The sequence below is a fragment of the Lissotriton helveticus genome, chromosome 9 (assembly GCF_964261635.1).
Source record: "Lissotriton helveticus chromosome 9, aLisHel1.1, whole genome shotgun sequence".
NCBI classification, from domain to species: Eukaryota; Metazoa; Chordata; class Amphibia; order Caudata; family Salamandridae; genus Lissotriton; species Lissotriton helveticus.
Window position 1 is genome coordinate 920,455,976 of NC_136070.1, and position 27,849 is coordinate 920,483,824.

General features: G+C 47.3%; 1 protein-coding gene and 1 pseudogene across 3 annotated transcripts in view; both read left to right on the forward strand.

The window, feature by feature from the left end:
* Positions 1-3,913: 3,913 nt before the first annotated feature.
* ZNF541 (zinc finger protein 541) overlaps positions 3,914-27,849 on the forward strand; it is a 1,089,530-nt gene continuing 1,065,594 nt past the window's right edge. For 2 of the 3 annotated variants that reach the window (XM_078661102.1, XM_078661104.1), the window contains exon 1: positions 3,914-4,114. The gene's annotated coding sequence lies outside the window, so the exon portion shown is untranslated. The remainder of the gene's footprint in view (positions 4,115-27,849) is intronic. The other variant, XM_078661103.1, reaches the window with a different exon arrangement.
* On the forward strand, positions 21,200-23,205 carry LOC144783058 (elongation factor 1-alpha, oocyte form-like; annotated as a pseudogene).

The window sequence follows — 27,849 nt, forward strand, 5'->3', positions numbered from 1 at the left end:
TTGTTTCCCCAGCCACCGATTAGATATGTGCCCCGACGAGTCACTCACATGTACAACAGATCTGTCCAAAGCGATCTCATGAACCGGGTCTTCCAGCGTCTCCACGAACATAGGCGTAGCTGGAGCACTCCTCACTGACGCAGAGGCGGGCACATCGGCGCTTCCTTGAGATCGAACTATGCCCGTGTGGAACGGTGGGACAACAATGGCGGCCATCCTTCTCCCCAGATCCCGGGCATCCCGGATCAGGGTCGTATGCAGGGTTGTTAGTGCAGCCAGTATATCTCTGGACGTGGGCTCTGTCTCGTGTCGCCAGACCCCAGGACCCTCCCGTACAGCAGCTTCTCTGCCTGGATGTGGTCTGCGTAAGAGGGTGCCATCCGCCATCTTAGCTGATCCGGCCTCGTCCTTCTCCACCTCACCTCGGGACCGGGCCCCACACCAGGGCGCAACAGGATTCACCACGAGGACCCCGAAAGTCAAGGCAGGCTTCCCAGCGAAGGGTCACCAAAAGGCTAAACAAAATCTCCGCCGCTCCCTGGGAGCCGCCCACCGATTCCAGGAGAAGTCATTAGTCATGCCCGGACACAACACTGGAAAGGGGGCCAAGTATCGTGCACTCCCCTCGACCCTGCTTTACCGCACATCCCACAAGGCACTCCGCTAGATGGACTGGGTCGGCACTGTCGCCATCGGCCCAACAGATCTCCGGTGCCCTCCGGCCGACTCCTCACCTCCACCAGAGGCCGCTGTTGTCGCAGTCGCGGCCGGCTACTCTCCTCACTCGACACCCCGGTCTCAGCTCTGTGAAGGCCGCAAAACAGTCGGGGACATTTCCTCGGGTCTGCCATGCGTAAAAGCCTCAGGAGCAAACGGTCAGTGAAAGTTGTCCTTCGCCTACTTAAATATGCCGTGACGGCTCAGGATAGTTGCCAGGATGTATGCGCGGGGTGAGAAGGCTCACGGAGCCGAGCGTCTATGCAGCCATCTCGGTCGCCAGCCTCGATTGTGATATTATTGTTTGATTGCTGACCAGTTCTCAACGTTCATATGCAAAACATGACCATAATGCACTGCTGTTTTATGTTTTTGATCTATAAAATGTTTTAAAAAAATTAAATAATGTAGGCCGGAATTTTAAAATGGGATGGTTGTTGGTGCCTGTTGCCATCTTATTCTTGCACACCGGCATTACTCTGTCTTTTCCTCACCATACACTCGGCACACGATTGTTAGTTTATTAATAATAATTTGAAACGTGATATCATTGTCTCATGTACAACATGATACTTCGTTCTCAAGCTTCATTTTCATGCTGTGCTAGCAAAGTGAATGTTTTCTTAAAGTCTCGCTTATTGGGACCACACTATGATTCCTGTGAGAACTCAACTTTGATTGTACCAGAATTTGGACTAATCCATAAGGTGTCAGAGGAGCACCGTGGAAGTGGGACAGTGCTGACAAATTTAATTTCAAACTATATTGTTCTTTCTGTAATATGATTTATATAGAATTTATAAGCTTTGCACATTCACGCCAAATGAAAAATGAATTAGTTATATTGTATGTTACTCTATAGAATTTGCTTTTCCAAGAGGTTCATAGGTTCTCTCTTTACCCTTATCTTTAGCAGTCAACACTCTGTTGGACTGATCACTTATTTATGACCTGTTTTACTGAGCTGACTTATACTCTGTTTTTTTCTTTCATGATTTGCATTTTATTCTGAGCCTCATGCTTTTATATGACAACTGATTAACTGACTAACTCTATGACGTGGATTTCACTTTCTGTAAAGCCTTTAAACTTTTAATAAACCTTCATAGTTTTCATTGTAATACTTGTCAGTCTTTATTGCAAAGCCTAATGTGCTTTACATTTTAATTCTGAAATGTTATTTGATACTGAATTTACATATTTACCAAGTCTAGTTGTGGGGTAACATAACTCTAATACAGCTCCCAGATCACCAGTAGTGCTTGAGATCAAAGACCAGGGTAAAAGCGCTAGATTAAAGGTAAAAAAACTAAAAGAAGGATGGAGAACAGGAACGAAGGAAATTTTAAATGTCCCTCGGTAGGGGGACTCCTGAATAGCTTCCAGGCTTGCTTGCCTTACCCCTTTGCTCGGAGCTTGGGACATGGTTCAGAGTTGGGAAGAGGGGTATTTAAATGTTCTGGCTACTCCCTTGTTCCCTGGTGAAAAATTCAACTGGTAGGTGCCATTAATTTATTTAACCACTAGACCATCCTGTTTTATGCCTGAAACATCTAGCTTTGTACACGAAGGCACAGGTTGCAGGTATATCAAGTGGAAAATGTCTTGTTGGGTGAAGTAGAATCTCTATTATGATCAGTACTTCACTTAGTTTGTTAAAATACAATAAAATCATACAGACTGCAGGTTTTCTAAAATCTCTAGATAAACATGTGACAAGCTATCAAATTCAAAAGGGCTAACATAGCAATCCCAGAGAAAAATACTGGACCTCTGTTCACGTTCCAGCATTCTGCAAAGGCCCAGAAATGATTCTTCAGTAGAAAGTTCAATGAAATTGTTTGTATCTGTTTTAACAAAGCCTTTCTGTTTTTGTTTACTTAAATTATGAGACAGGGGTCATTGAGGGTGCCCTAGGACACATGTTTAAGTGTTTTCTACTTAGATTAACCATACATTACGACTAGGGTTGACACATTTTCTAGAAAAAAAAACACACAGCCGATTGTTGTTGTTTTAAGAGTCTGCAAAGGCCTGGACATGATACTAAATACTACTTTAAACAAAATTGTATGTATTCATTTGTAACAATACTTATCTGTCTTTGTTTACTTTATTAGTTGTGGATCGTTAATAGAGCTCTAGAAAACATTTAAAGGTGTTTTCAATTAATATTTACTGTTTGAGGTATGTACAGATAAGTGTGAAAAATACCGGTTTGAGGTGATTTTTCTTATTTTTGTACTAGCCAGACATTAAAATACCAGTGGTACCAGTAGAAAACCAGCCAGGTGGCAACCCTAATGATGCCAACTAGGTTTGCCACCTGACTGGTTTTCTACCTGAAACACTGGTATTTTGCTGTCCCTGTTGATACAAAAATAAGCGCACTCACCTAAAGCCGATATTTGTTGCCTTTATCTGTACTTACTTCAAACAGAAAATATAAATAGGAAGCACATTTAAATGTGATCTACAGCTGGGGGAATCATCCATGACTAAAAATTAAACAGAGACAGAAAAGTCATGTTACAAATGAATACATACAATTTTGTTACTAGGCTTAATTACTATCACCTGGAGGCCTTTGCGGACTCTTAAAGCAATACCAAATGTCTGGTATTTTTCTCTTGGAAAAGTGACAACCCTAATCCCAACATTTTGAACCTAGAAGAGGGAGATTTTGAAAAAAAATCGGGGAATCGATTTTCCCAATCGATCTACCTTGAAGAGGAGAAGATTTTACCCGGAAGACACCTAAAATAGCTTATTTTGGGGCTTAAAATTTGGGAATGACCCATATGAAACTGTTTAAGGTATTACTAATAAGAGAAAAAATACGGCTTTAGGCTTTACTTATTTTAGTACCTGTGCTGGGACATTAAAATATCGGTTATGCCGGTATAAATCCGGTCAGGTTGCAAACTTACCTTCTGCTCCCATTCATAATCTCTTCTAATAGGGTAATGTAAAACACCGATAAAACATATTCATTGGTGGTAAAAGTGTATTGCCATTTTAGGGTCAGGCTAGGCTTTTCAAATTGGGATAAACTGCGAAGCGGTGAGAACACAGATATGAGACATTAGTTTTGCGCCTGACCTCGCAATGGCTATCTTTAAAACAGCATTTCAGCACATGCGCAGCTCCAGGGACTGCGTCCGCGTGCTTTCGCACCTGATTTGGCTGTCCCGATGTTCGTGGCGCGTGGAAGTTTGCAGCGCGTGTTTGTGGGCCGGGTCGTAGAAATAAAGAGACTAGTCGCGCGGGCTAGGGTCGTCCGAAGGAGCACAGGATCCTGCAACGGCATTTTCCAGTCACAGAGGACCCCACCGAGATACCGGTAGCATTTGCTCGATCTCATACCCCTCTCCACTACTCTCTGCTACATGCACAGGCTGGTTTTCCTTTTAATTATTTTTTAACCGCTTTCATTTATTATTTTCCTCGCAAAAACACCGCTCGCCCTATTGGATACGATTGTTCTACTGTTTTACCTTTCCATATACCGTTTTCAGGCTTTATTTCACATTTACCTTTTCTAGCATCTCATCTATACTCGTTGTTTACAATATTCTTCGCTTTTATTTGATTTTCTTTCGTTTCATTCATCGCTCTTCGGTTTCACTTATGTTTTTCTCTTCCAGGTTTAGCAATGCTGAAAAGTATGTCTCGTGTTTTCATTTTGCTTTTCTGTTTTCACTTTTGGTTTTCTCTTTATCCGTGCGTGTTCTATCGCTCTCTTTTACATGTTGTTGACCTTTTTGTCTTGCTTATATTTTCTGGGCATTTTACTTTTGGTTGTAGCGCCTCTATAGCGTTTGTACTTTCTAGGTTATGCTATATTACGTAACATTTCCCCGTGTATTGTCCAATAATTGCTCCTTATAGATAGTGTTGTTTCATTGATCCATATTCTTTTCTTTTTCTGTTTTGCTTGAACATTTCCAATATATTTTAATTACCCATTTATTATCCGACCCCTCCCCCTTATTTTATTGCGCTTTGTATCATTTTTTTCTGTAGGTCATGCTGTTCTAATTGTGCTTATCCATCTTTTTTGTACGTATTTCCACTTGTTTTGCCATTGGACTTATTTTTATATGCCCTTTTTGTTTCCCATACATTAATTTTTATTTTCCTTGTCTTCTTTTAGAGCTGGTCCTCGTTTTACTTCTACTTTCTATACGTTTGTTCTGTGTTTTTGTAATTACCATCATGGACTCCCTCTTTTCACTATTAATGTCCAATTTCTCTCTTCCTCCCTTATTTCTAGTTCCTTCTTTCTAATTCCTTCTTTAATTTTTCCCTTTCACTTTCCATTGCTTTAGCTGCACTTTCTCATCCCCCAATATTCCAGTTTTAAATGAACTGACTTATGTTCTCTGTTGTATGTATTAGAGATGTATGATAATTTTTTAAAACTATTTTATTGGCTCAGTTTCAAAACGTTTTGGTTAGTGCAAGTATGTTTTTAGATTAGGTACGGTTTTCATTTACCTAGCATTCTATTTGAAACTCAGTTGTTTACTTGTATTCCTACCTATCTGTTGGTTCGTATAAGGTGAGTTTTGAGAAGGTATTGGAGAAGAAAAGGGAATTATTTAAAAAAAAATAAACATCTTATGTTGTGACATAAAGTCAACAAACAACAAGATAAATACTGTGACCTTTCTCCTGCAGTTCCACCAATATGTTAGTGGTTCTGCCCCTTCCCGACTTTATATGCCTTTATGTCCTTTGTGTTTTTATGGTGTCCCCCCATCCCCTTTGAGTGCCTATGATTTCAGAATACATCATTTGCTTCATTAGTGGATATACATCCTGGTGCCCCTTCTATTCCATTTCGGGAACGTACTAGGTTACTTCATTAGCATCATCGGCTGCATCCGACTGAGGCCTCTGAACTTCCTCCTTCTTCCCTACCCCGTCAATGGTCATCAGTACCACCTCCCACACCTCTAGGGCTTCTGTGAACATTTCTCTACGGGGGAGCCTAATAGGAGTCTCCTCTACCATTGTCCACTCAATAGCATCCCCACCCATTGCTGCAACACTGCCCCGGGTACCCAGGCATCCTGTGGTAATTTGTCACTTCGCCAGTAAAAGTGGCAGCTGGAGGAATTTATAGTGTATCTTTCTTTTTTTGAGCGCTACAATGCTGACAGATACAGCTTGGAGTAGGGGTCTAGCAGAAACCTGTTGCTGTTAAAAATAATTCACTGCCGTCCCTCCAATACGCCAGCACTGAGTCACAGAGCCATGCCATATGTAAGAAGGTAGCTCCCCATGCCACATCGAGGGCATACAGCAGAGCGGTCCCAATATGTTTTGCTTAGCTTAAGTAGCGTGAGGTATGTATAATGAACATAATTAAAGTGCAGTAACTTAACTCTGACATCCCAGAAGACCCCCTGACCAGCGAACATGTAATTTACCATTCGTTGTCTGTGGCCACCCAGTCCCCCCTACCCCCCCCCCCCCAAGTAATTCTGGCAGCTAATTGACGTCTTGGCCTGTCTGTTTTGAGGGCTTCATACATCCAGGATTTCATGTGTCCTCACTCTCCCATGTGCCGAAGTGCTTGTAGGATTCCTGACTGTGGGGGTATCTTGGGGAACCCCCTTCAAATCTCCCTACCCGTTCGTGCAATTTTGGCACATTATAAATATTGGCACCAGCGCAGGGCAATGACTTCCGGGTAGTAGAAACATCGCTCTACTGGATACAGATCCCCCAAAGACTTCCTGGTAGTAGACAACTTGCTCTACTGGATACAGATCCTCCCCAGCAATTTGCAGCCTCCCTCCTGCCATTGAGCAATGGAAATGGTGGACCCAATATCTTGAAACCGTTTCAGCTCCCATACATTTAAGTTCCTTGGAGAAGGGCGGTCACCAAAGCATTCTGGAAATTATCCATTTCCAGACTCGAGCAGTGTCTCACCAGGAATGGAAGTTCCTCCCCTAAACTGTAGCCCCACTTTAATAATGCTATCAGGGATATGTTCAAAGATCCGAGCTGATGCAGCTTGCAGTTGCGTCGAAAAATGGTCCTAAAGGGGTGGCCCAATGCATGTGATAATGAGAGAAGAAATCTGTAGTGGTGTTCCCCAAAGGGGAATAACCGCACATTCACAAAAAACAGTAAATAGAAACTGGTCACCAGACAACAATATAGCGGTATGTAAATAATCCGAACGGAGTGCTACAGGGACCCAAGTCACTCACTACCAAGGGTGACTATATGTAAATCAAAAGATTTAGCAAACGAAAATACAACAGGATTGGGTCAATTGTGCACTATCCTATATTCAGTAACAGAGCGGTGACATGCTAATCACAATATCTCATATCAAACAAATGTTGTTCAACACATATGTATCCTTCAAATTTCTTTTCACGAAACAGCAGAGTCAAGTCAGTGTTCTTTTTTGGAATCCGTTGTTCCGTTTATTCAAAGAATTATCATCACAATGGAAACAGCCGACACGTGTTTCGTTAGTACATGTAAGTACTACAACTTCCTCAAGGCTGAAAAAACAGGTTCGGATGTAGTAGGATGATAAAATGAAAAATAAGATGCGTCCTGGTCCAATGAGACCTCAATAAGGCGTAGGACTCGAAACGCCTTAATATATCAGTGTTAGCACAGTATAAGGAGAAATCAACTGGCGTCAAACATAGGCTAGATGGTCCACTGGTTGAAAATGACCGATATAGTTAAAAATGATCAAGATAAGGTATATAAAACAACAATGTGGACGTATCGGGCGAAATCTCAGCTAGAAAAACAGGTAAGTACTGGAACAAATGGAGCCAGACGCCAAGCCAGTAACACAGGAAGTCAGTCTAAAGTGTATCCATGGTGAAAGGTAAATACCACGGAACTTAAACGTACAACAGGGTCCGCATGATAACGCGACAAGGGGTATGTTCAAAGATCTGAGCTGATGCAGCTTGTAGTTGCGTCGAAAAATGATCCTAAAGAGGTGGCCCAATGCATGTGATATACTGGCATCTCTAAGATGGGCAGTGTCAGGGTGAAAGTTTTGGCATTTCTGGAGAGTCATACCTGCCAAATCTTGGTATAACACCTGCGTGTGCCCTCTGAATTGGTGCGGGGGGGTTTCTCGTGCCTTGCGTACAATGGTCTCTTTAAGTTGTGTACCCTGACCAGGTTATCCAAAGGAGGGGCCTTATCCCATTTATGTGGATCAATGCGATGGACTCGGCCCATTTTTATTGCAGCTTCATCCGTGGTACCTATGATGTGCAGGAAAAAAGCCTCAACATATTCTCTCAGGTCTGTGCCCTCAGCGTGGGTGGGAACCCCTTTAATGCGGACATTATTTAGTCGAGAGCAATTTTTTCGGTTCTTGGCATGGGCATGGACTTGGAGGTCAAGATGTCGGTTCAGAAGCAGAACTTCTTGTTGGAGTCATTCAACCTCCTCATCTCGTCCCGAATCAAACTCTTCCACGGCCGACACACTGTCTCCAATCGCCTCCTGATTTCTTCAAACTTCACGCAGATCAGCGAGAGATCTGTATTTCCTGCATGTATGTTGTCCCGGAGTGACACGAAGAGAGCTTTTAAGAACAACTTCGTCACCCGGCCATCCGGATCACCCGACTCAGCATGGTAGCTCTTAGTGGGTGTAGGCCTCTTGTCACCCACTTCATTCCTAGTTGGCTTGTGAGCATGTCTCTGAGGGAGTCCTAGTCGAGGCATTGCGGTGATCCACCAAACCAAGGGAAAGCAATTGAGGAGGATTTGATCAGCAGCGCCCCAATGTGTATCTTGAAGGTATGAGTACTAAACCGGAGCAAAGAGGAACAGCAACGGCAGACTTGAAAGGGACCAGGCAGGTCGCAGCAGGGTGGGCAGAGAAGGGGTCACAAGCCAACCTCTCAGTACAGTGTTACTCTGCCACCCGATGTGGAACCTAGAGGGAGGGGTGAGGCCCACACCAGTATTGTGTAAGGTAACATCCCCACCGCCAGAAGGTACGAGGGAGAGCCCGGGCAGTTAATCATCAGTCCCTGTGTGGGCCACCGCAGCTGTCCAAAGGATGGTCCCCTGGGGGGTGGGCTGTTGCACAGGCCTTTGCAATGACCCTCGGCCGGGATGAGGGGGCAGCTTTGTGGTAGAGTTGGGTCCGCAGAGGCGAAGTAGTGGTAGTGTGAGCTTCTTTGATGTGCGAGTACCAGGGAAATGCAGAAGAAAGAGACCGGGCGTCAGCAACTCCCAGCTGCCACTATGTTGTTTTCAGAAGTGATTAATGGTGGCAAGCCCCTACTAAACCATTGCCGCCTCTTCCTTCAGTCCCTCAGGCCCTTCCGCTGCAGTAGTGGGGGGGGGAGAGCTCCGAGCAGTCACCCTCTCCAGCTCAGATGGGGGAGAGCTCCCAACAATCACCCTCTCCCTCTCGGCTGTGATACAGCGTGCATGCTTCTATGGTCGTCCAGTCCCGTGGCAGCCCCTAACTCTGGGCTGACCACGTCTCACCCAGCGGCGCTGGGGCGCATCGAAGGATGCTGCCTGTTCACCTCTCTATTGCGGTGGGGGGCAGATGCAGAACTCAACCTGGAGCACTGTTTTAGAATCCTCTCCTACATCACCCAGTTGCAAGGCTCAGAGGGTTCGTTGACAGACTGCCGCTGCTTAGCCCAGTCGGGCGGCTGCCATTTTGCCGCTGAGCGCCATCGGTCACTCCCTTGTCATCCCCCCCCCCCCCTCCCCCCCCTTCAGCTTTGTGTCAAGTTGCAGGAGGAGCCTGCCGCTGTATCCAGCCCAGCCCCTGCTTTTCGTTGTCCTGGGAGGAGCAGAGGGGACAAAGCAAAGGCGGCAGGAAGGGCGCTGTGTGAGGCTATTGAAACAGCAGAACGGAGAAACTGGAAAACGTCTCTCACCTGTCCGCCATCTTGGCCACGCCCCTTGGTAGTTTTTTGGTGTCACGTATGTTCTTTGTAGAATATGAAACTGCATGAGCTTAAATCCTGTATTTGGGAAAAACCTGCTTAACCTGTTGACATACTTTCTTACATTCCGCTGTAGTTCATTCCTCTGGGTAGTCAGCTCACCCAGCAGTCCCTAGACCGATCAGTTTTACCTCCCTTAAAAGTCACTTAAGGCCAAATGTGTTATATTATTATATTTTATATTATTTGCAACTTGACAATTCCAGCAGCTGCTGTATGGTTACATGTTCTTGTGGTTTGTCAGGGAGTGTGGTCAAAATCATTCAGGCAGTGTTTGCCGATCTAGCATAGTGCAGGAACTGTCCCAGTCCTATACAGTGTTCATGAGCTCATGTGAAAAATATGAATCTGTTATTTGAACTAAGCAGCCAATATAGTTATAGCTACCCTGATACCAATTAATATAGGAGATATTGTTTTGCATGTTGTAGAACAGCTTCAATAACCTCAGAGGCATACCCGCTGAGAACCGTGTTCTGTGTAATATTTTAGACCGCTCTATGCAACACAACTGCCATCAGAGGAGGGCGCTTTAATTTGTTGGAAAATGTACATGTCCTGATATATATATATATATATTTTTTTACTGCTGTATCACCTCTTCCATTTTCAATATGTTAATGAGGTAATTTTGTAGATCCAACCCTTTCCCTGACCAACTTTTTGTCCAGACATATTTTGGCCATACTTTATTTAAACCCATTCAGTGAAAGCAATGCTTCTGCAGCCGACTTTATTTACATGAAGCATAATTTATGCATGATTAAATGAAAATGTTTCTTTTTTGACTCCGTTGTGTTCTGCTTGTGCTAATGTCAAGCATTTTTTATTCTTGCAAGTAGCCAGCAAATAAGTTTGTTTGTTGTTGGGAACTATGCCTGCTCAAGAAAGCCCTTGTTAGTCTACACTGATAATTTTATATTCGGACACATGAACAGTTAATGTAATATTGGTATATGTGAGATATGGCATCCTACAGCCTTATACGTGAGCATTACCACTCTGTAACATGAAATCACTGTTTAGTATAATAAGCCTCCCTTCTCCAGCATACCACCAACTACCCCTGTTGGTCTCTTAATTCTTAAAAGTACATAACTCCTCTGCAGTATCTCTAGCACAGTTGACCACCCAGCCCCATTTGATGGAATTCTCAACGCCACACTTGTTACATCCTCTCCTCTATTAACTGCAATATCTGCAACCTCTTTGGACATTCTTTGAAGTCTTATGCTAGGGACATCACCAATAGTTTTGTTTCTTGAATTCCCTGTCCTTCTCTTGAAACTTCGAAGCAAGATTGTCTATATATTGCAGATGCCACATTTGCCTAAACCTAATTTTGATGGTCGACATCCTCTATATTCCCAAACTTGCAAGGGTCTTCTGTTTAACTTCTAAAAGCATATGTGTTATGGGCTTGCCACCCCCTTAAGTGTAGAGGATAAACTCTTTCTGACAGACACCCCAATCAAACCACCACTTGTGGTCAGCTTGCCAGTGTACTCTATTACATCACATAGTAGTTCTAGGATCCCTTTCCAAAATCTCTCAACCCTACTGAATGCCTCTTATGTGACAGAGTATCTGCTTACGCACATTCCCCCCAGCAGGTATTCATCCAAGCCTTGAAAACTATTGTGTTGGGAATAAAATACCATCTGAACAAACTCTTACAGTGTCTCTAGCCCCTGTGCGTTGGTGAATAATTATTTGCCCACTAAGCATGTTCCCTCACTATTTTACTTCTAACTGTATTCCCCTTTCCTTCTACCATACACACTGAAATTGATGCTGGTTTACTGTATTCAGTGTCACAAATGCTTTATATTGTAATTAGGTTGCTTGTGTCCTAGTCCCCCCACAAGCCCAACAGTCACTTATCAAAGTGTTTGAGTTCCCTTGTAGCTCTTTGACGGACCCCTGATACAGCAACCATTGTTTCCCATGCATGTTGTGAAATAGTTCAGTTTCTGTAACACCATATTCCTTCTTGAGATCCAAAAGGCGTTGGGCATCCCCTCAAATTGGTCGCCAACCATATGCATCCCGAATCCTTGTATGGAAGGAAGGCCTCCCTTTGGAAGCCTGACACAAAATTTTGTTTCCCCGACAGAGAGGTAAGTGGTGATGGATAATTTGTGGTTCTATGACACTCTCCTAGGCCATCTCACCGTGTTCATTGTTATGCAGAAAATTGGATAGTAATACATTTACAACGCATTGTAAAAAATGTGATGTAAATGTAGGTCTATGTAAATTAATCTATGTGAGAAGCTGGGTTTTTGTTGCAGTGCCCCCCGCCAGACGTTCCCCCCCCCCTCCCCACCCCCATTTTTTGGCTTGGCTTCTGCTGCTACATTTACTTAGGTGTACTGGGTCATGGCTCAAAGTCACACAAATGTTACTAGGACTGCAGGTCTAGTAACTTAAAAAATCTACTCGATCTAACTGTAATATACTTGACCTTTGCCTCTGAAAGCCAAGCAAATGTGACAAGATAACATGATTCAAGGCATCTTTATTGCTCATTCACTTTGTGAGCAATAAAGATGCCTTTCATTATTTTTATGTTGTCACATTAGCTCTGCTGTCAGAGACAGAGGTCAATAGTCAGTTTGTCTTCGTACTCACCAGAAAGGGCGATTAAGATTAAGCCCTAAAAATTGCTCGTCCTGAATAAATCTAACTCGCCGTAGCGAGTTGGCAAGTGGATTTTTCGAGCCCTGTGGGTCCCTGCTAATGAAGTTCCCAGTACCAGTGTGTCCCTAAAAAATTTACCACAATTGGCACAACTTCAGTAGCCCCTGTACGTCACAAATAAATGGTTCCTAGGGCATTGACTGAAGAGGGTCCACTAGGGCTGCAGCACAAATTGTGCCACTCTAGGGATCCCTCACCAAGATCATGCACACTGCCATTGCAGGCTGCTTGTCTTGGTTCAGAGAAAACTGAAGAGTAAACATAGTACACATCCCTATGTGCCATTCCCACAGACACTGCATGAGGTGTAGATAAGTCAGCAAACACAAGGAGATGATGGACGGAGTGCTGAAACTTTTCAGACACTCACCCCCAGGCACAGATCTGGGTTGAATCCATTGTTCTGTAGCTCACTTCGCACCTCAGTTCAGACCCAACCATATGCAGATCAGTCTTGACCCTGTGCCTCATTTAAAAAAAAAAAAAAGTAGTTTATTGGTTTTTCATACAAACATACATGGATCCCTGTGTGATGCGTATCGTCATACCCCCGAAAAGGATCAAGCTATAGCCCCCCATTAGTCATACATTACATGGAGTGACGATATGTTGGCTGCCACAGTCAATACTCCAAGGGAAGCTGGACCCATAATAACTTAGCCCTTACGTTTATCCTTATGAAACTGTAACTTCCCTCCCCCCCTCCCTCCTGACCCACCACCTACGTAGACAGCTGTATTCAAACTCTAGTAATATGCTTTTCCAGGAATAGCCATGTGTTAAAGTACGCAATGTGCCCGTTGTGACCCGGCTCATCTCCCCCATCAGCGTCGTGTCCCTCCTCTGAGTTATGTGGCTCGTGGTCTCGAAGTGTCTGCACTAGTGCCTCCCAAGCCGCCGCTGCCTCTAATGCCTTATCATCCTTACGCCTGCGCGCCATTTGAAATCGTAGTGCGCTTTCGCTGGCAGCCCACTTTAGGAGTTCGCTCGCTCTTCCATCTATTACTAGTGGGACCTATGGTTGCTTTCCAATGTTTCTTGATTTCCCGCTTTGCCAGCAGGAGTCCCATGTCTATGAACTTGCTCGTGATCTTGTTCTTGGGCGTGTGTGGAAACCAGTGTAGTATACTAATAGCCATGTCAAACTGCAGCCGCCTCCCTGTCACCTCATTCAAGATGTCAGCAACTTCCGTCCAGAATCGCCCTACTGCAGGGCAAGTCCAAAGAATATGGTCTAGTTCTACCCCTACCCTCGAGCATCTAGGGCACGCCGCCTCCTCCGCTCCAAAGTATTTTCGGATCTTCCCAGGTGTTAAGTACGCCCTATGGAGAATGTAGAAATGCACCAGCTGGAATCGTGCGTTCCTTGTGCTCTTCCGGGCTCGCTGCACTATCTGCGCCCAGGCTGTCTCAGGGATGTCTTTGCCTAAATCAGTTTCCCACTTTCCCTTGAGCGCAGTCAGGGGAGGCAAGTTTTCACGGAGCATTCTAGCGTACAGGCATGTGACTTCTTTGTATGTCCCAGCCGCCATCATGGCGTACTGGCAGGCCATAGTTGTCTTAGGTTCTAGCAACCCTTCCTTCCAGTGCGCCTGTATTGCTCTAGTGAGAGCAGCATGCAACAAGAATCCCCCCCTTGGCAACTCGAACCTCTCCTGTAGAGTTTGGTAGGGTAACAACGTCCCGTCTTCGTACAGATCACCCAGGACTTGCAGCCCTGCCTCCTCCCATGCTTGTAGCTGCGACCAATCGCCGCCGTGCGGTAGCGCCGTTATCATTCCGAGCGGTATCTCGGGCGCATATGGGTGAATCACCCCTGCCCTGCGTTGGGAACGATTCCAACAGAGCCTAAACGTCTTCTCTTCAGTGAGAAGGTCTCTGAGGTCCAGTCTCTGCTGCAAAGCTATGTATGCAAGGACGTGGCGCGGCGTTCCCCTCTCTCTTCGGTGTTCTGGGCCCCGTAATACCCTCGCTATCTCTTGCGTAAAGATCTGCAGTTGGGCTGCTAAATAGTATATCTCAAAGTCTGGGACCGCCAGTCCACCCTCATCTTTAGGTCGCAAGAGCGTCGTCTGTGCCACCCTAAATCTGCCCGAGCCCCAGAGAAACGAAGTTATTAAGGATTTCAATAATTTAAAAGCACACTGGAAGCGTCCTAAAGTAATATAAAAGCCTTCGGAGCGCTATCATCTTCAAGAGGGAGATGTGGCCTGTTACCGTTAGGGGGAGGGTGGCCCAAAAGGCCATACTGCCTTTCAAAGCCCTTATGCCACGGCCCACATTGCCCTCTAGCATGTCCGTCGCTGTGTGATAGACGTACACCCCTAGGTATTTCAAGCAGGTGGGCTCCCAGCTCATTTCCCGACTTATATGTGGTCTGGCTTCCCCCGTCGCACTGGGAATATACATGTCTTGGACCAATTCACCTTCAAGCCCGACATTTCTCCGAATTTTTAGAGTAGCCTCTCCGCTCCAGTCAGTGCCCCTTCCGCATCTTCAAAGAACAGTAATAAGTCGTCTGCGTAAAGAGATATGTACTGCTGCCCGTCCCTGCTGCTTAGGCCTCCATAGTGTTTCCCTTTGCGGGTCTCCGCCGCAAGGGGTTCTATCGCCAGGGCGAATAATAGTGGAGATAACGAGCACCCTTGCCTCGTCCCACGCTCTACTGGATACTGGGGTGATATCAGCAATCCTATTCTCACTCTGGCCACCGCGGAGGTATACAGTACTTTCGTCCATTGTAGATATTCGTCACCTAAACCGAATCACCTCAAGACTTTATATAAGTACTCCCACTCCAAGCTATCGAAAGCTTTCTCAATGTCTATCGACATTATCAGTGGTGTTTGCGTGTCTAGGTGGTCGTCATCTAAAAGTCGTATCAGTCTCCTGATGTTTGCGGTTGTGTTACGCGTCGGTGAAACCGGCCTGATTTTCATGGACCAGCGCAGTCATGTGTTGCAGGAGGCGGGCCGCCAAAATGCTACTTAGTATCTTATAGTCTGTGGTCAACATTGACAGCGGTCTGTATGAGGTCGTATTCTCACTCTCCCTTCCTGGCTTCAACAGTGGGATCACCAGCGCTTCGCGCATTGATTGGGGTAGGTGCCCTACCTCTTTGCCCTCTAAAGTGGGTCGTCTAACGTTTCGGGCCGTAGCTTCCAAGTAGGGAAACACGAGATCCCAACCATCCAGTCCATGGTGATTAGCAGGGGGTTATGATCTGAGATCGTTCTGGTGAGATATTCAGTCCGTACAATCGTGGGCATCACTGTTGGCGAGCACAGCACCGCATCGAGCCGAACGTGCAGCTCATGCATACCAGAGAAATAGGAGTAGTCTCGGTCTCTCGGGTGTTCCGCGTGCCAGACGTCTGTCAATCCCCCAACGCACTTGCCAGTCAAGTCTGCCTTTAACCAATCGATGCATTGGGGAGTCCGCCAAGGGAGGGTGAGATCTATCTAGTGAGACGTCCACTATAGAGTTGAAGTCCCCTCCCATCACAAGCGGACCCGCAAGGTAGTGCGCCATAGCTCCTGATAACTTTGTCAGGAAGGTCAGCTGATCAATGTTGGGTGCGTATACGCTACATAGGGCAACATCCCTGCCCCTGAGCCTCCCCTCAATTGCTACGTATCTACCCTCCGGGTCTATTGTCTGCCTAGTCAACTGAAAAGGAACTCCCGCCCTAATCCAGATCAGTGCTCCTCTAGCAAAAGCAGAATAGGTGGTGTTGTACACCTGTCCCCTCCATCTTCGCTGCAGCGCTATCCCCTCGGTTTTCGTTAAGTGTGTTTCTTGGAGTAGGGCTATGTGTACCCCCCTGCGAACTAGATAAGCATGACCTTTGCGTCGCCTCGCCATAGTGTGTAGCCCCCTCACGTTCCAGGTCATACATCTCAGGTTATTGGAATCAGCCATTTCCCCAAAGCATTCCGTGGTAACGAAAACATTCCTCCGCTTCCACATAGGTGGCGGATCCTCCCCAACATCTCCCCAACTGTCCCAGTCCCCCCGCCCCCCCAAGAACAGGTCCTTGTGATTCCCACCTAGTTCCCATCCAAACCAAGACTTCTTTCATACAACTGTGAAGCCCAACAGCAGTCCCTGTGGGCGTGCCTTAAGGGCAATGAGGGGGTGCCGGACACCAACGGGTAGCCACCCCAATTCGTCCAGCTCACATGTATCAACCGGGCCCTGTAAAATCAAGCCCCCCTGTTCTTCACCCTCCCCCCCCCCCCCCCCCCCCAAGCAGCCGAGCGTCTATTAGTTCCAATGGTGTATGTCCAAAGGTCCACATCAACTATAGACCTATAAGCCAGCTATTTTGCTTGGCGCATCAACCTCTCTAGTGCTGCATGTCTCTTCCCGCCCCCACTGCCATCACTCCTCCCTCCTCCCATCAAACCTGCTGTGGTGGGCCCATCAATGTCAAGGAGGAGAGCTATGCTCAGTCTCACAGCCACTTCAGTTTCCGTCCATCATACCATCTGCCGTGGCCGGCGTGACTGGTGGGAGGTTCGTGCTGTCCGCCTTGGAACGCTCATCTTCCGAACCTTCACCGCCTATGTCTAAGTCTGCTTTCTCTGGGGAGTGGGGTCTGTGTGGGCTCGATAATGCCATCACCGCCTCTAGCGCATCCCTCCATTCTGATTCTGCCTGCTGCAATGGTGGGCCTCTCGGACTGCCCTGGCGACGTCGGTGCCCTTTCGGTCTTCTTTGCTGCTGGAATGCTGTGGGGCTCCGCGCCCTGCGGTCTGTGCCATCCTTTCCAGCTCTGTAGAGTTCTAACCACGCGCCGACCTCATCTGGTGTGTCAAAGAAGTGTGTCGAGCCATCAACAATGATGCGCAGTTTAGCTGGGAAAAGCAGCGAGTATTGGAGCCCCTCCGCACGCAGTTCTCTTTTAATAGCCAAGAAGGAGGATCGTTTTCTTTGGGTTTCGTATCTATAGTCCGGGAATAGGTTCACCTTACTGTGACTCACTTGATATGGCCCATACATGCGCGCTCTCTGGAGCAGGAGGTCTCTGTCTCGGTAGTGCAGCAACCTCGCCACCACCGGCCTCGGGTGCGTCCCTGCTGTGGAGGTCTAGCAGGCACCCTATGAGCTCTCTCCAGAGTGTAGAAGGTCCACAGACCTTCTGGTGCCACTTCTGTCTTGAGCCAGTCCTCCAGAAACTTCACCATAGCAGAGCCTTCCGTTTTTTCGGGCAGCTCCACTATGCGGACATTGTTCCGGCGGTTGCGCCCTTTTGCCTCCTCCGCTCTTTTCTCCAGCGCTCCCACTCGGTCGAGGACCTCAGCCATGGTGGACTTGAGGGCAGTGTGCTCCGGAACCACAGTCTGGAGTGTCTTTTCAACCTCCGTGACTCTGTCCACCAGTTTCCCGTGGTCCGCTTGCAAAAGGCCTAGCCCTGTCGCAACTTGTGCTATATCCTGCTGCAGCGTTGCCTTGGTGTCCACTATTGCTGCCAAGATCTTGTCCAGCTGCTGTTGCAGTTGTGGGTCGCGTGGCTTATCCTGTTCATCTTGCTCACCGTGCCCTGACAATTCCGTGTCGGATTGTTGTTGGGCCCCTTCTTTCTTGCCTCTCGGTTTCCCCATATTGCGCTCCCGTGTGGGGCCGGACTTTCCACCTGGCTTCCAAGTCAAGGATGGTTAGCGCCCCTTATCAGAGGAGGGACCTGCCTTGCGTATCTCTCGAGTAAATTGATGAATCGTACCCTCCCAGCTAGTACTAGCTCAGCCCTGGATAATTGCGCCGCTCAGGCTCCCTCGGTCTCACCTCCGCTGCGGCGCCAGCGGCAGTCAACTCTCCCAGCTCCCTCCTGACGACCCTCTCGTGCGGGTCTCCGTGGGTGTGTAAGCTACCTCTCAGGCTTCGCCCTCTCTCTCTTCAAGCAGCAGGAAAGCGCGCCGGTAGGGCAGGGAGCGCAGAGCTCGTTCAAGTCCAGCGGGACAACAGTTATGGGGAGTCGGACAGCTGTGGGACGCCTCCATGTTATAGTGCTCCGCCCAGGCGAGAGGGCGCCGTCCTGTCACCCCCTCTTGTTCCGCAGGGCTGCGCAGCAGGGCTAGGTCCAAGCCCCAGTCGATTGTTCCACGGTGGGCCCAAGTCCCCAAAGGCCCGTTACCCGGTCCTCTACCTCCCCAAGCACTCGGCGTATGCAAATTGTTCGGGCGCAACTTCTCCAGGGAAGGGACGAGGTCCTTTGACACAGTAAAAGTCCTCTCACTAGGGCTCAGGAGCAGTCCCTATGAATAGGCCAGCAGCGCCCTCCGTAGGCCCCACAGCCAGGGGCAGGGACTGCAGCGCAGCACAGAGCAAAGCACCTAAATCGGGGGCAGGAGAGGCCGATAATGGCCAGCTCCCATATGGAGAGAACTGAGCAATGTCCCGCCGGCAGACACCAGTGGCCTATCAGTGAGGCAGGTCGCGAAGGGTCCAAGCGTCTCCTCCGACTCACGCGAGACCGCAGCCCGTCCCGCTGCTACCGCTCCCGTCAGGCCTCCAGCTCTCATCAGGCGACAAGCTGCACCAGGGTATCGAGCAGCTCTCGGTCCCACAGCACACACGGCCCAGTCCTCCCACAGGGGCCCGCCTCGGGATCCGCGTCAGGCTGCAAGGCTCCGCAGCAAATAGGTCGCCTCGCTCACAGCGGGGGTGAGTGCTCAGCAGCGATCGTTCGTCCGGCGTATCACCTCCTTACATGGCTTTCTTCAAAGCGGGTCTTCCATCAGCCTCGCCTCCAGCTCCCCGATTAGCCGCTAGCCAAGGGGGGGGGGGGTCCGCTCTCCGTTCATCCAAATCTGGCGGTGCGATCTCGTGCTATGGTTGCCCCGGCCTCTCAGCCCGTAACTCGCCGAGTGCTGCTGGAGGGCGGCAGTGCGCCGTTGCCGCAGAGGTCTCCGGGTGACGACAATCTCAGCGCTCTGCCATTTTAGGCTACGCAGCGCCGTCTTCGCAATCTGTGCTTCCAGCCTCTGTTTCTCGCGTCGGCGACCACCGATCCCCCCGAGACCCCAGTCGAACGGTCCCCGCTCATTCACCAACCGCCTGGGCAGGTTTGGGGACCCAGGGTGCACGGTTTCTAGGATAACTGCGGGCTCAGTTGTGGAGCTCACAAGTTAGGCGGCCATCGTCCGCAGCTCCAAGCTCCGCCCCCCCCTCCTTGACCCCGTGCCTCATTGGAACAGTCCAGACCGAACTGGGTAAGTAACCCCGTACTGCAAGCTTTACAGCCCCAAGGCAGGGTGCACTATATACAGTTTTGTGTGAACATATCTGCTTGAGCAGATATGACCCTACAATAGTGAAGTCCATTCTTAGATACTGTAAGTGCTCAAGGAAGCCATAGATAGTACATGGGCTGGATACTTGTGATACTTAGCCCCATGATGGCTTGCTTCACCGCACCCGAAGATGTTTAGTGCCAAGGATGTGTGGCCAGATTCATCCAACACCACCCCTAAGGTGGGGCATGTGATGTGGACACTACTTTTCAGACCCCCAGGATATTGTGGCATGGATGTGCAAATTTAGTGGCACAAATATGGAAATTATGCCCCACTTTATTTTACTATTGTGCATAAAATAATGTCCCCCCAGGGCCCGCCGCGTGCCCCATTTCTACTATGATCACCTACCGCCCCCCCTGCCACCCGATCTGAATCTACATGTGCTTTACACCCATGTAACGGGCAAAAAATTAAATAAATACCCAGCTTTGTAATTGGGCTTTGATTTCAAATAACAGCAGGGGCCGATCTACCAACTCAGCTAACACTGGATAGCTTCATGATGGTATGGCTGTAATTAAAAATATCTTCTGAGAGTTCGGACAGTTAAGTACAGGACTGCGGGGGGGGGAGGAAGAAAAGAATTTCAACTCTTAATCAAGAGAAGATATAAGCAATACGAAAATGCATTAAAGCCAAACTATATGAAAAAAGCAATAACCATAAAGAGATTGGGCCTCCAGCCACAATCAATTATTATGCAGCCTGAAGGAAAAGGTCATTAAGCTCGTCTGCTCAACATGCAGTTCTCATCAGCTGATAACATACAGGAGTTCATATGAAACTTGAAAAAATAAAATCCTTGAAATACTGCTCTGCACAACGAGAAACAGCAGTCAAGAAATCAGTGAGCCAATAAGGGATGCCGATAAGGAATAAGGTTAGGGTACATCATAGTGTACTCACCCGGGGTTGTTGCTGCATTAGCTGGGATAAGGTGCCCTCCTGTGTTAGTCAGAGATTCCAACATGTGAAATGGTTTTCTGTATTCGTGCCATACATGAAGAGGAGAGAAAGAGTTGCTCTACTGCTGAAGACACTGGGCCTGCTCCACTAAAACATTTCAGAAATGTAGTGCTCTGACTTTATAGACAAATGGTGGGGAGTGCAAAAGTTTGAGCATTCTCCAATTTGTTTTGGGGGAAATCACGAAATCACGGAGTGTCTCACTTTTCCAATCCCTCCATCTTGTGATGGTAGGAAATCAACCTATCGTGGCTAGGGTAGAGCCCCTTCCCTCAGGAAGTGGTTACTTAGAGGATGTAGTCACCCGAAACGTAGGTAGCCTGTTGGGTACTACTTGTCACCCCCTTTAATGCCCGTAAATTTAGTATATAGGCAGGTTAGATTAAACTGACCAAAGAAGAGCTGCTGACCCGAAAACCTGCTGCAGGAAATTGGCACCAAACCTGCTCTGCACATCCACATGTGGCCCCTCCAAACCTGAGAGCAGCGCAGCCCGATCCGGAAGACACCAGCACAGTACCCTGCCGCAATGGGAAAGGAAAAGATCCACATTAGCATTGTGGTTATCGGCCATGTGGACTCCGGCAAGTCCACCACTGGCCACCTCTTCTACAAGTGTGGGGGCATCAATAAGAAAACCAAAGAAAAATTCATCTGAAAACAATTTTTAACGTTTTAAAAATTTGATCTTGTAGACAGGCGGTGATCCGCTGGATAGAGGGCAATTTAACCATACTGTCCAGTCATGGAGTAACAATTTTTCTCCCAAGTAAACAAACTCCTACAGGAAGCGGACACAGAAGCCTGTTACGGGAACCGTTCCATTTCACAACTTTAGGAACAAGGAAGTAATGAAGAACATGAGACGAAACAGATGTAACCCACGATCAGAGCGCTGGGACGCCCTGCTGTTGGGGCAGCCATGCGCTATATAAGAAAAATTAACATAACATAACAGAGGACACAAGAAGTTTCAGTTTAATGAAATCGAATTAAATAGTATTACAGTTCACGATAATATTTGCATTTTTCAAAAGTGAAAGATTTTAAGACGAGCATTTGCACTATAATAAGATTAATCAATTCCATACTCGGCTTGAAAGTGCAACTACTTCACAAATATTCATAGTTTTATAAACAATACAAAGTTTTTTTTAATGAATTGCTTAACTCGTTGCATACGTTTTTACAAATTGTAATGGTTTTAATTAACCAATACAAATAAAGTTTTTGATTGATTGGTTGATCATTGAGAAGGAAGCAGCTGAGATGGGCAAAGGATCTTTCAAGTACGCCTGGGTGTTGGACAAGCTCAAGGTGGAGAGGGAACGTGGTATCACCATTGACATCTCCCTCTGGAAGAGGGAGATGTATTACATCACCATCATTGATGCCCCTGGGCTCGGGGATTTCATCAAGAACATGATCACCGGCTCCTCACAGGCTGACTGTGCGGTGCTAATTGTTGCTGGCGGCATGGGTGAGTTTGAAGCTGGTATTTCCAAGAAAGGCCAGACCCATAACCACGCCCTGCTGGCCTACACCCTGGGGGTGAAGCAACTGATCATTGGTGTGAACAAGATGGACTCCACTGAAGGAAGTCAGCCCCTACATCAAGAAAATCTGTTACAACCCAGCCACAGTGGCATTTGTGCCAATCTCTGGCTGGCACGGGGACAACATGCTGGAGCCCAGCACCAACATGACCTGGTTTAAGGGCTGGAAGGTTGAGCTGAAGGAGGGATCCGCCAGTGGGGTCACCCTGCTCGAAGCCCTAGACTCAATTATCCCGCCTACCCATCTCACCCGCAAGCCCCTGCGTCTGCCCCTGCAGGACGTCTACAAGATAGGAGATATTGGCACAGTCCCAGTGGGCCCTATGGAAACTGGTATCCTTAAGGCTGGCATGGTGGTGACCTTTGCCACTGAAGTAAAGTCTGTGGAGAGGCACCATGAGGTGCTGGTGGAGGCTCGGCCAGGTGACAATGTTGGCTTCAATGTGAAGAACGTGTCTGTGAAAGATATCCGGAGAGGGAATGTTGCTGGTGACAGCAAAAACGATCCCCCTATGGAGGCTGGGAGCTTCACAGCCCAGGTCATTATTCTGCATCACCCTGGTAACATCAGTCAGGGATACGCTCCTGTGTTGGATTGCCACTGCCTGCATATTCGCTGAACTGAAGGAAAAAAAAAGACAGATGATCTGGCAAGAAGCTTGAAGATAGCCCCAAAGCACTCAAGTCTGGAGATGCATCCATTGCGGACATAATTCCAGGCAAACCCATGTGTGTGGAGAGCTACTCAAACTACCCTCATCTTGGAATTTTTGGTGTCCGCGACATGGGGCAGAAGCAGGTTGTCGGACTTATCAATGCGGTTGAGAAGAAGGCTGCAAGTGCTGGCAAAGTACCCAAGTCCGTTATAAAGGGCTCTGGCAAAAAGTAGCGCCAGCCACACCTAGCTGACCTAATGGCACTGGGTACCCAGAATCCTCTGGTCTCGGATCGCCACCTGCACTCTATGATCAGGGACTGGTTACTGCTGAGCATTAGGGTACATCACAAGAGCCTCCGACGGAAAGGGAGACTGGACTTGCTGCTTATTCTGATGTTCTAATATTTTGTGACTTACGTTCTGGTTATACCCAGTCTGTGATTCAGAATAAAATATTGGCACAACTCAAAAAAACAAAAAAAACAAAATAATTGGCACCAAACCTTGCCGGCTGCTTCCAGAACTCAACAATCGTGGTGTGCTGTCTTGTATTGCAATTGCACCTCCAGCCTTTGACCAATTGCTGAGAACCTCCCTTGGAGTAGAGGAGCTACTCGCCTGCAGGCAACAAACTGCGAAGTCCGGTCTACCGATTTGCTGCCCCCTGGCAATTCTGACGCAGCACCCAAGCCAGAAGAGTGTGAGATCTGTCTACTCTCCCCCCCACCCACCAAGTGAGAGGACACCAGGAACTACCAGAGCTGTGCCAATGCCTGGGGTACTGGGCCCCTCACACCGAAGACAGAGAAGAAAGAGTCCAATCCCGACTCTAATTACCCAGGACGCAGACACCTGTTGAGGGACTTCGAGACCCCTGAGACCTGCTCCGTGAGTATCCCAACTGTCCCAAAGTCATCCGTTCAACCTGCCTGCCCCTGACCACAAAGTCCATCTTAACGTTTAACGCTTGGCTGCCCTATCTGCTCTGCACCCAGCCTTCCTGGCCTGGGTAACGGCGAACGAGCTGTGCTCCTGTTGTCCTGAGACACTTGCGAGCTGCTCCCGCAAGAAGGACCTCTTACCTTTAAGTCCCTCTGTGCAGAGTGTTTTCATCTTGTCCCCTTCTTCATGGCGCCGGCTACCAACTACCTCAGCACCCTGCTCCCAGACGAATCTGGAACGCTCCTGATCTACTGCTGCAGGAACATTGGATCTGGCCCTGCGACTAACCTAAATCCTGAAGGTGAACCTCGGGAACCCACTGCGATTTTTATATGCTTTTTCCTATTTTCTCCCACTTACTTCTATTATGTGTAATTACGCACAGCAGTGATTTATTTGGCGAAGTTTGAAAAATCATAACTTAAAAAGTACTTACCTTAGATGGAAGTTGTTGGTCTAAAAAATTAAATAAAAATCGATGTTATTTGCACAAATTGGTCTCTGATTTATTCTTGAGTGTGTGTCTCATGTATTGCCTCTGTGTGAGTACAAAAAAGGTTTAGCACTGCCCCCTGATAAGCCTAACTGCTCGCCCACACTACCTCAAAAAGAGGGCTAGTATTACCTACTTTTGGCTCTGTATACCAAAGAGGGATTCACTGGACTCTCTGCTCAGTGCACTTCGTTTTAGTACACCATATAGAGAGCCAGCCTCCTACAATCTATGTAAAGTTAACATACCAAACATTGTGCGGCAAACCCTCTTCCCCAGTTTTCAACAGTGTCAGTTGTGTAACCTCCCAAGCTGTGGCAAAACCCTCAACTACTGCCCGGTGCTTTCTTGTCTGTATTTAGCCTCAAGTATCCCTATTCTGAATCTATAGCTGAGATTACTAATAGTGTAGGCCTGCCTTCTCAACTTACTCACTCATATAACAATTGAACTCCACATACTAGGCCCCTCCTCTCCAGCTTTTCCTCTCCCCCGCTCATATATGTTCATCAATGAGAATATATATGTACCACAGCCCCCAGGGGGGTCAATTTTTTTGCTCTGACTTGTCTCTGTTCGTACCAGTATACAGCATCTGGCATCCCTGTGACCACATACATTTTCCTTTTCTCAATTTTCCTGTACTCCCTCTTTCTCACCACTAGCTCAGCATATCTAGTTGAAGACTTCCTTCCTCTTGCCTGTTTTTTCTTTCTCTTTTTGGCCTTCATGTTGTCTCTTTCTGTATAACTTCTAGCACACTTGTCTTCACTCCCACAGGGATTCTCCTCTCACTTCAAACTCTGCAATTCTCTGGTCTTTTTGCAACCCCAGAATCTTGCAGGCTTCTGCAATTGTCTTGGTCCTATTTTTCTTTCCCTTTCATGTAAACATGTTACTGGCCTCACCTCTCTCACAGAAGCTCAATCACTGCCTTAAAAGTTCCGGTCTCGTGAAGCATGATTGTCGTTGGGCCTTGCGAAATGTGTACCTGTGCGCTGTTGTAGAGTTTTACCTTCCCTCTTTCAATTTCAACATCAAGGCTAGCTTGTGTCCAAGAAATATATTTGTGCATTATTGTTGGGTCAGGACTTTTGACTTTATTCACGGTTGCTACTCTGTAAACCCTATCTAGGTTGCTGACGTTGCCCTACAGGATTGGTACCAGTAAAGTCTGATATTTTTAAGGACTATGGAGAAATGTGCTTTGAAGCAGAATAGACTCTACAAGAGGTGTCTAACCTTGTTCGGAGGTCCACTGGTCAGATAAAGGCTACTGAGCCTCATCCGTGATGGCTGAGGTAGTTTTCCACTAGTAGCTTGGGGTCTGCCCTATTATGGCTCGGCAACCTGGGACAGATACAGGCCTTTATGCACTAGACTCTCATGGTAGCGAGAGTGAGTGGTCACAGGCTACTCAAGGAGGTTGTGTGGGGGCATGGACTCTGAATTCAACAGACACAATAACTTTAGTGTACAGTACAGCGCTTGGCTGTTAAGAAAAAGTAATTTCAATCACACCAGTACAAACCAGCCCATTTCAGCATTGCATTCAAGCCAGAGATCCTGGTTTGAATTCTTCTATGTGGAGTTACTCACTGTATCCCTCGTGCTAATCCCACACTGGGTTACCCCTTGAGGACTGGTCCCCCAGTAGTAATGTAATAGTAGAAAATACATTTATTGTATACTTTATAAAGATGTAGAAAAATTACAACTGGCTTGGGACTTGGCAACAAAACTAGGTCGTTCATCAAAGGACGTTAATAGCACTTGCCTGTTCACAACTTTTTTCAAGGCAGAGTAAGGAATTTCTCAGAGATGCAGGGTATCTGTCCTGATTTTCAGAGTGCTGCTAGCGGTTGCCAGGGGGACCCTGCTGAGTTGAAGATGGGTTTCAAATGATATTTGAGTGAGTACTCTGGGGCCTGAAAGACCCTGAGCTAGAACTTCATTAGATTCTCCCAGGCCCACTAGGTCAGGGCACCTGAGGCCCAGCTCCAGGATAAGCCTTGTTGTTCTTGCATGTCGGAGGGGGGGGATGAGCCAGATTTTCTTGTACTCCGTGATATGGGAATTTAGAAAAAAATGTGTTAACGCGCCAGGGAATTCTAAGTGATAGTAGTTGAGGGCCGGGATGAGTTTTGCTTTCAAGACATTCAACATGGGCTCTGCAGTTGGGCTTTGTGAACTGTTATTAAGGTGCTTCAGTGAGTGGATGTCAGTGATGGCCTTCGTTCTAAGGTGCTTTAAGTGGACAGACGGTTTGGCACTTTGAGAAAACCACACTCCAAGATAGGTATATGCTGGGGTTGTCATAATTTGAAGGTCTCCCAGTTGCCATAGAAGTTGTTTTTTGTGCGAGAATTTCCCAAATATGACAACCTTGGTTTTGGCCAGGTTCACCTGAAGATTGTTTTGCTTGGTTGTAGCAGTGAAGTGCTTTGAGGTCTCGTTGGTGTGATCCAAAATGGCAGTATAGTCAGCATACTGCAGGATGGGGAGATGCAACCTTTCCAGCCTTGGTGTTACTAATCTGGCTCCTTCCAGGTCTGTTCCCATATCTGCAGTATAAAGGTTGAAAAGGAGGAGAGCCAGCACGCAGCCCTGTTTTAAGGCCATTGTTGGCAGGCACCCTGGCGGTGGCAGTATTGAGACTTGTTTTAATCTGGATCCGTGTTCCCTGGTATAATGATGCAATTGCCCAAAGAAAGCGGAAGCGGGATCCCCCCCCAGGCAACTAGCTTCCCCCATAGCTTGCCCCGGTCCACCCTGTCGAAGGCAGTACTGTAGTCAATGAAGCAGCAGAACAAAGATGGTTGCCTCCTCCTAGATGCGTGTGTTGATAGGTGAGCCAGTGCTAAGATGGTTATCCATTGTTTCGCTCTTGGAGCTAAAATCCGGTTTGGTAAAGTGGGAGCTCTTTTAGAAGAACGCGGGCATAGGCCTTTGCATCCAAATTGAGTAGAGCTATAAGCCTGTAATTGGCCGGGTTTGAGCGGTTTCCCTTTTTGTGAATGGGGAAAAGGATGGAGCCCCTCCAGGAGGCAGGGATTATTGCAGTTGCAAAAGCATGGTTAAAGAATGGCATTAAAATAGACTACCAAAAGCCTTGTACTGTTTTAAACACAGAAGTGGGAATCCCATTCAGCCCTGGGGCCCCACCGTTCCTCATTTTCTTGATTATGGCTGTTACAGTGCCTACAATAATTGTCATCCCGTGTTGGGCCCCAGATCTGTGATAGTGGGGACCAGAGAGGGGTCTGCTGCTGTTGCTTGGCGTTTGGGTATAACAGTTCCACATGACCAATCCAGTCCTTTTCCACCACACCGTTTTCCTTGGTGTGCCCTGGGTTTCCCAGGTGATTTTATAAACCTCCGCAGTCTAGCATGGCTTTTATCTTTTAGTAACGTGAAAATTCTAAGCCACTCCGTTATGCTTCTTTTGTATGCTGCCATATTTTATGCTTGTAAATTGCCCTAAGGTGGGTGATAATATGGTCATTACCTGGTTTAATGCCACTTCTTCT